The sequence below is a fragment of the Hippopotamus amphibius genome, chromosome 11 (genome assembly GCF_030028045.1).
Source record: "Hippopotamus amphibius kiboko isolate mHipAmp2 chromosome 11, mHipAmp2.hap2, whole genome shotgun sequence".
NCBI lineage: Eukaryota > Metazoa > Chordata > Mammalia > Artiodactyla > Hippopotamidae > Hippopotamus > Hippopotamus amphibius.
The window spans coordinates 52,529,939-52,538,027 of record NC_080196.1 but is presented as its reverse complement, the minus strand read 5'-3'; positions in this window follow the sequence as shown (position 1 = coordinate 52,538,027).

The following is an 8,089-nucleotide window of genomic DNA, read 5'->3' as shown; positions in this document are numbered from 1 at the left end:
GGAAGGAGGGGCTCCTGTGTTGCCCGCCACAGGCAGTGCATCCCTGAAGGATCAGAGAAGGAGGTGCTGGGAGTCCAGCGCAGACAGATGCAGCCAGGAGGAGGGCGAGGTGGCCTCCACTGACCAAGTGGCCTCCACCTCTCTGGGAACTGGCCCCAAGCCGCAGCAGGTGCCCCCCTCTCCCAGCCCCTGAGCTCCAGGAATGAAGGCCAAGGGTCAGCTGTCCAGAGGAGGGTCATCTGCTTGGACCTGTTGGGGAAATGTCACTGCTAAAGCTGGAGTTGTTCAACAGCTGAAAAACAGTGCCCTCAGTGTCTCCCAGGAGAGGACCAGAATGTTGGTGCCTGGATCAAACACCGGATGGACCAGAGCAGGAAAGCATGCTGGTGGTGGTAGAGGACCACGTGCTTGGCTCTTTGGCCTGGCCTCCAGACCTGAGGAGGGGGCTCCTACTCCACCTTCAGCCTAGAGGGTCCTCAGCCCCACCCAGAAGAAACTGAGGAGTCCCAGGAGAACCACTCTTCCCGCATGGTCTGCAACTCCCTCATCTATAGCCTCTGCCCTGCAGACATGTTCTCCCTGACAGAGCCCTGAAGAAAAGGTGCTTCTTCTTTAACCTTGTGCTGAGGAGGAGGGAGAGGAGGAGCAGAGCTGGAAAGCCATGTTTGCTTTCATGGACAGACTGAATACCCAAGGTTTCAGCTACAAGTATGAGGTGGTACCACCTGGCCAGTCTTCCAGCTGCATGACTGGGTGGCCAAGCTGCTGTCTCCTCCACTATAGGAGCCCATCCAGACTGAGGCCAGCATCAGAGCCAGCCCTGTACATCTAAATGTTCTTGTACAGTGCAACCCTTGGCTAGAGTGCTGGTTCTCAAACTGAGCTCTGTGGACCCCCTCCAGGAGACACCCAGGGCATGGAGGACCCTGGAAGGAAACCCAAGATTACAGGAAACATCTGGGGGACTCTGGACACACATTCCCCTTATTTTCCAGCTCACACCTCACTCTTAGTTTGTCAATTGTAATTTTTGTTTTCCCCTGTGTGGTTTTTGTCATCAAAATAAAAATCAGAGCCCCCCTAATCTATGTCCACAACAACAACAACAGATTTGATCTAGGGCTGGCAAGCATACTCACATACCACTGATGAAAAAGTAAATTAGTATATCTTTTCATGAAGAGTGGTGGAAATTTGACAGTATCTATCAGTACTTAAAGTGTGCATATTCTATTATCCAACAAGTCTGGTTCTAGGAATATATCCTATGAAATACAATTGATTTTTATTATTTGTGAATTGTTTTTGCAAACTTGCCTATTCATTCATGGAGCTCTCATGATCATCCATGGACTTGGGCAGAGCAGTGAACACTTTGAGTCAAGAATTGACTATATTCCTGCAGATGTGAAAGAAATCCATGTTTGTTCAGTTCTTTCAACAAATACGCATTGAAAGTAGCAACATAGACTTTGGGAATTCATCTGTGAAGCAAGCAGAAAAGGCATTGGCCCTTGCAAAACTTACATTCTTAGCAGAACAAGAATCATTGCAGTATTGTTTGAAAAAGCAAAAAGTAGAAATCACTTCAATGTCCAATAAGAGGAAACTAACAGCCTATAGCCCAGCCACCTCCTCCCAGGTGCATCTCAAGAGAAGTGAGGAACATGTCCAAAAAAAGAGACGTGTACAAGATAGTTCTTAGTGGCTTTATTTATAATAAAGGACAGTCAAATTATGGTACATACATATAAGGGAATGTGCTGCAGACATCAAAAATGATGTGGGTGTAATTTCACTGACACAGAGCAAGTCCAGGACTACTTGGTGACTGAAAGAAAAACTAGCTTTAAAACTGCATGTACTCAATATTCTATAATAAACCATAATGCAAAAGAATACATAAAAAAGAACATATATATATGTGTAACTGAATCACTTTGCTGTACAGCAGAAATAAACACATTGTAAATCAACTATACCTCAATAAAAAAATAGTGATTAAGAAATAAAAAAGAAAAAACCTGCATGAACGTTAGGCCCCAAGTCTGTGAAAGTGTTGGAAGGTGTTTACAAGGGCTTTCTTTTGGTAGTGGGTTTCAGAAAATTGGTACTTTGTTATTTACCTTTCAGCACTCAGTGTTTAAATGTTGTATCTGAGAATGCTTCCAATCTGCAGTGGCCCTGCTTTGAAGGGTTTACATGCTTCACCAGCTTATCTTTTCCAGGAGTTCCTCTAGTGCAAATCATTCCCAGGTTTCCCAGGGGATTGTACATTTGTCCTTCAGGGAGCCCTTATTTGGCTGGTCTTTTAGCTCATAGTCCAAAGCAGGACTTGCTCCCCCCCACCCCAGTGTCTAGGAACCTTCCAGAAATGTCACTTCTCACCCTTTCCACCCAGTCCCCAGAAGGTGAAGCTCCCATCAAGGTACTTCCACAGGCTGACCTCAGTCTCTCCAAGAGGCACCACCTTAGGTAGCAAATTGAGGCATTTGTTCCCCCTACTTCCCAGATCCCACCCTACCAGGGGAGCAGCCCAGCTCCTGATTTTCTCTATAATTGAGAAATGGGTACCAGGATGGTTGTGCTCCTCAGGCCCCCAGGCAGCAGCCCTAAGTCCCAAAGGCAAATAGCTGTGTGAGGGCTGTGCTGTCACCAGCTTCCCAGCATCTGGGAGGGAGGGCAGCCTCGGGCCTGGGATGACTGAGGACTGGGGGTCACAGTCAGCCCCAGAGCAGTTTGTGACAATCTTTTGAGCTGTCTTGTTAAAGACCCGTGTGTGTGTGTGTGTGTGTGTGTGTGTGTGTGTCTGTGTGTGTGTGTCTCTGTGTGTGTGTTTAGTGTTAGCAACTCAACTGCTTCTCCAATTACAAAGGTGGGGGGGGGGAGGTTTGTTGAAGAAGCAGGGCCCTGGCTCACAGCATAAATTCAAGCTCAAGAGCAGCTGGTAAGTGTGGGGACAGATGCTCATTCAGGGTCTGACTGTTACCACGTGGAGCTAAATCAAACTCCATGTTGCATCTGTTTCTTTGACTTTAACCTTTGCTTTTTATTGCTTTAATCATGCATGGTGGCCTGCCTCAGGGAACCCTACCCACCTGTGAAATTAACACATCCCTTCCCCTGAGGCTAGTCATTCCAGAAGATAATTTGCAAGACTGATAACCCTTTTTACTTTACTTCCCCACCTCTCCCTTTCTGACTCCATAAAAAAAGTGGCGTCCAAACCCTTATAAGGTGGTTTTTTAGGAGACATTAGTCTGCCATCTTCACAGTCTTCCGGCTTTCTGAATAAAGTTGTATTCCTTGCCTCAACACCTCATCTTCAATTTATTGGCCTGTCATGTGGTGAGCAGAGCGAGCTTGGACTCAGTAACATGACCCTGAACTTTAAATGTCTACTTAGCTATTAAGTCAAGAGTGATGCATCAGCCTCTTAGCCAAGCCCCCTGTTCTGAGATGTATCTGCACTATTTCTGAAGTAGCTAGAGACTTGGGGGCACCTGGCACCTCACGTGGCCAGTGGGCATTGGTATCAAAGTGGCCAGGCCTCTACACTCCTCTTGCTGTGTCTCTCCTCCAGCCCCAGGGTCACCTCTGCATGGGCTCGCTCAGCTGTGTCCTAGCACCATGTTGGGGTACAGGCCTGAGCACAGGTTCTCCAACTTGGCTACATGTTGTAATCACCCAAGACATTTGTAAAAATATTATGGCCTACATCCCTCCTCAAGAGAATCCAATTAAACTGTCCTGAGTGTGAAACTGAGCAGGACTCTGTGGGGCTCTGGGGCATGGACGTCTTTCTGTGTCCCTCGTTTCTTGTCTGTAGGGAAGAGACTCCAGCCTCCATGACTTTCCCTGAGTTCCAAAGGGCAAGCTCAAACAGCTGCTAATCAGGGAAGGGAGGGGATGTGGACACAGGGAGGAGCAGGCAGGAAACAGCAGTGCAGCCTTGGGGCAAGTCCTTTGTCCCCCTCAAGGGATACACATAACACTATCCTTGAGCTCTTCTGCAGAACTGAAACCCCACCAAATAGAATATGGTAACATTCTTCATTCCAGAGAAGGTCACAGTTTGATAATGTTGACAAGCTCATCAGGAAACCACGTGAGGCCAGATTAAAGTGCAGGCCCTGCAGACACGCTGATCCTTATCAGCAATGCCGCCCTTGTAACATTGCTATAAAATTCATCAAATCCTCCTGGGTTGGGACACACAGTTTTTGAGGCACTAGCCCACTATGGCCCCCTTTGCCTGGCAAAGCAATAAAGCTATTCTTTTCTACTTCACCCAGAATTGTGTCTCTGAGATTCTATTTGGTACCTGGACATGGAGGCTGAGTTTTCAGCATCAAGTGTAGCCTGGGCATTTGGAGTTTTAAAAACTCCCCAGGTAACTACAATACACAGCCAAGTTTGAGAATAACTGTCTTAGAGGGCACACTGTGGGACCAGATTATACATGGGGATGGCATTGACTTCTCAGAGGTGCCGCTGACCCAGCCCAATTGGAAACTTCCACGAAAAATCTCTTGTTCAGGAAGACTCAGAAATGAAAGGAGCAGCTTCTCATAACCTTGCTGCTTATAGCATGAAGGTGGAAGCAGACAGGCATGGGGAATAGCAGCAGCAGACAAGCTGTAGCCAGGCTGCCTGCCACCTGCCACCAGCTGATCCCAAGGACACACCTGGCAGTGAACATGGCTTCCTGTCACGTTCTGAATGGCCAAAGCAAATGTGCTCCAGGATGTGATGCAGCCAACAGACAACTTGTACAACATGGCAGTTTGTTCCAATTATGGGGCAAAAATAGAAGAATGTCTTCCAAGAGGTGTCCTCTATGCCTTGTGCATTGTTGTAAACATAGTCTTTATTTCTCACAATGGATGCCTCTTTTTGCAGTGGAGTTGCATTTAGCACCAGGGTACAGGGTGGCTGCAGGCCAGAGGCATTCTTGGGTAGAAAAGGAAGAACTTGCTCTTATTACTTGAGTCAACAGACTCCCACACGCCCTCTTCAACTTGACCTTCCAGCAACAAAAGTCCCTCTTGACAGTAGCTGTGTGCTCTCCTGAACACATACCACTTTACCTCTGAAGCTGTGTTTGCTATAATGTTGAAGACTCATCAACTGATTTCCAAACTCAGTCTCCATTCTCAGTCAGGGAGCCATGGTATTTGCTTTTCAAAAGCAGTTTCCTGAGGGTAAGGAAGACAAGATTTTTCCTTCTCCCTACAGTCAGCCCATCCCTCATCCATCCAAGCTGATGCAACCTCTAGCTTTGCTACAGCTTAATCTCATTTCAAACACTCCACCCAACATGTCATTAATCCTCAGTGTTGCCTAAATCAGCAATAAGGTACAAAAGTTTTCCCAAACTGGCAGCCTTAGACCACATACCATCAGAAACACAGAGACTTCTTGTGGGCTTAAGTGTAGTTCAAGGGTTATGAAGGAAAGGAAAAGTAATCTCAAAGGTAGCCTTTTTTTTTTTTTTTCTGCTGTGCCCCTCAGCTTCCCTGAGCAGGGATCAAACCCTGTGCACTCTGCAGTGGAAGCATGACATCCCAACCACTGCACTGTCAGGGAATTCCCTCAAAGGGAGCTTTTATGAACTCAGAGGTTACAGTGAAAACAAAGGCGATATTTAAATGGAATTTTGGCTCCAAGGAGAAACCCTTGAAAGTACCCCCTTGTTCTGGTTACTGTGTTTTGTCTCCTTTACCTTTTCCTCCCACATTTCCTTGGTAAGGAAACCAAAGCAGAAACCTGTGGGGCTCCTGGGCATGGAAGCTTTCTGTGTCCCCCATTCCTTGTTTGTAGAGAGCAGACTCCAGCCTCCATGACCTTCCCTCAGCTCTGACAGATTCAAATAGTTGCTAACCAGGGAAGGGAGGGGATGCAAAGACAAGGGAGGAGCAGACAGGAAACAATAGTGCAGCCTTGAGGCAGGGTCCTGGTTCCCCCTCAAGGGATATACATAACAGTATCTTTAAGTTCTTTGTAGAACTAAAACCCCCAACAAATGGAAGATGTCAGCATTCTTCATTCCTGAGAAGACCACCTGAGGGTAGATTAAAGCAGTGCAGGCCCTGCACACACCCTAATCTTATCAGCAACCCTACCCTTGAACCACTGCTATAAAACCCCTCACCAAATCCTCCCTGGTTGGGACACACAGTTTTCGAGGTCAGAAGCCCGCTGTGTCCCCCTTTGCCTGGCAAAGCAATAAAGCTATTCTCTTCTACTTCACCCAAAACTTGCCTCTGAGATTCAATTCAGCACTGGTGCACAGAGGCCAAGTTTGCGGCATCAGTAAGGAGTGACTACTTGAAGTTCTTGAGTTTTACTCATAACATTCCCTCAGGTATGGTTCACTTTGCCTGTAAGTCTCTTTAGAGAACACTGATTATGATTAGAACTTTTCTTCAAATTTCATGGAGAAACTCCATTGGACTCTTCAAGGTCATGGGGGATTCAAGTTAGAAGAATAATATATGATGTTAAAACTTCAAGCAAAATCTCCCCAATTCTCATAACCTCCTTATGCTTTTAAAACCTCTCTTTCCACTTTCCTTTAAACAGCTTCTGAGAATAAAGCCCTTGGCCTTATGTCATCATTTGGCTAAAGAAAGAGAATTGACATTTCTGGCTCAATTCCATTTTTCTTGACTTCTCTGCTGATTTCTGGCAGGAAGGGGGAAAGTCTTCTTTGGGGGTAAGACACCAAGTCTGGTTGTTAGCCACTGGATCTAAGGAGTAAAGGTACCAATCCACAAAGTGCAGGAACTATTTCCAGAGTGTGAGGCAAGAGGGAGAGTGGGGATGGGGGTACAAGATCTCACTGCCTTCTTTGCTCCCATCAGTTAAAGAAACACTGGGCTACTGAGGGTGAGACTTGGAGGAGGAGTCATCCTGCCTAAGCACCCTGCTACCCCCACCACCACCCCCAGCTCAGGAATTTATTTTTCATCTCAGGGCAATACAAACTCTATCATATCTGAATGAGCCAGAAGAAATTGGATTCTGAGGTCTTTCAAAAAGTCATGTTTAAGATTAGAGTCTTAATCCTTCAGAAGCTGAGTGTGTGTCAGAGATCTCAACCCATCAAAACTTTTGGGGGCTTCATGGGGGAGGGGTTAGTTTTCCAATTTTCCCCACAAAACAACTTCAAGGCAAAAATCCCAAATCCTCACCCATCACCCAGCACCTCTGCCTGGTCCTCAGTGATTACCTCTGCTTCCATCCTGCCCCCCAGAGAAGCTCTGGGTTTTCACATAAACATTGATGGAGGGGCATGCTGAGCAAAGCCCTGTGCTTAATGCTTTCAACACCACTGTCTCCAGCAAGAGGCCTGGCCCTGGAGGCCTTCTCAGGTCAACCCCAAATACAGAGCCAGAGCAAGTTAGTCCTCAGGCCATCTTTGACCATAACCAGCCTGCCCTCCAGCCCTCAACATTGAAGTGAATGGGTGAACCAGTTTCACAAAGCTGTGGACAGTGCCAGGTCATAACCCCAGTTTTCCTGACCTCTTGTTTAGATTTTCTTTACATGACATTCAGATTGGCATTAGTGAACCATGTACCTCTGTCTGGTGATGCTGTTCTTGCCCTGAAATGCCCCCTGACTTTTCTCCATCTAGCTGTTCCTACTCATCCTTCAAGATTCCGCTCAAGTGTTGCCTCCTTAAGTCTTCTCTGGCCCCAAGGATGGATCAGAGATGCTCTGGGTGGCCCCTGTGCTCCCCACATTCACAGTACTCACAGCATCGCAGAGGAACTCCCCCTAGGATGTAACTCTCAACCACAAAGATCATGACACCTTGATTTTATGGACATGATGCCAGCACACGTTGGCGGCTCATTCCTGTCCCGGGAGTGACGGCATGAACAACAGCAGCATCAGCACAGTGCACTCCTGCAGGCATGTGGGGACGAGTAGGTGTGCCTTGTGGGCCCTCTGGAGCCTGACGGTCTACATAGACAGCAATGACAATAAGTCATCTAAAAAACAAATAAAAACATGCAAATCTCTTAAGCAAGATCCCTGCATTGTGAAAGCCTGTTTTCCAGAGGAGGACAGGGAAGGG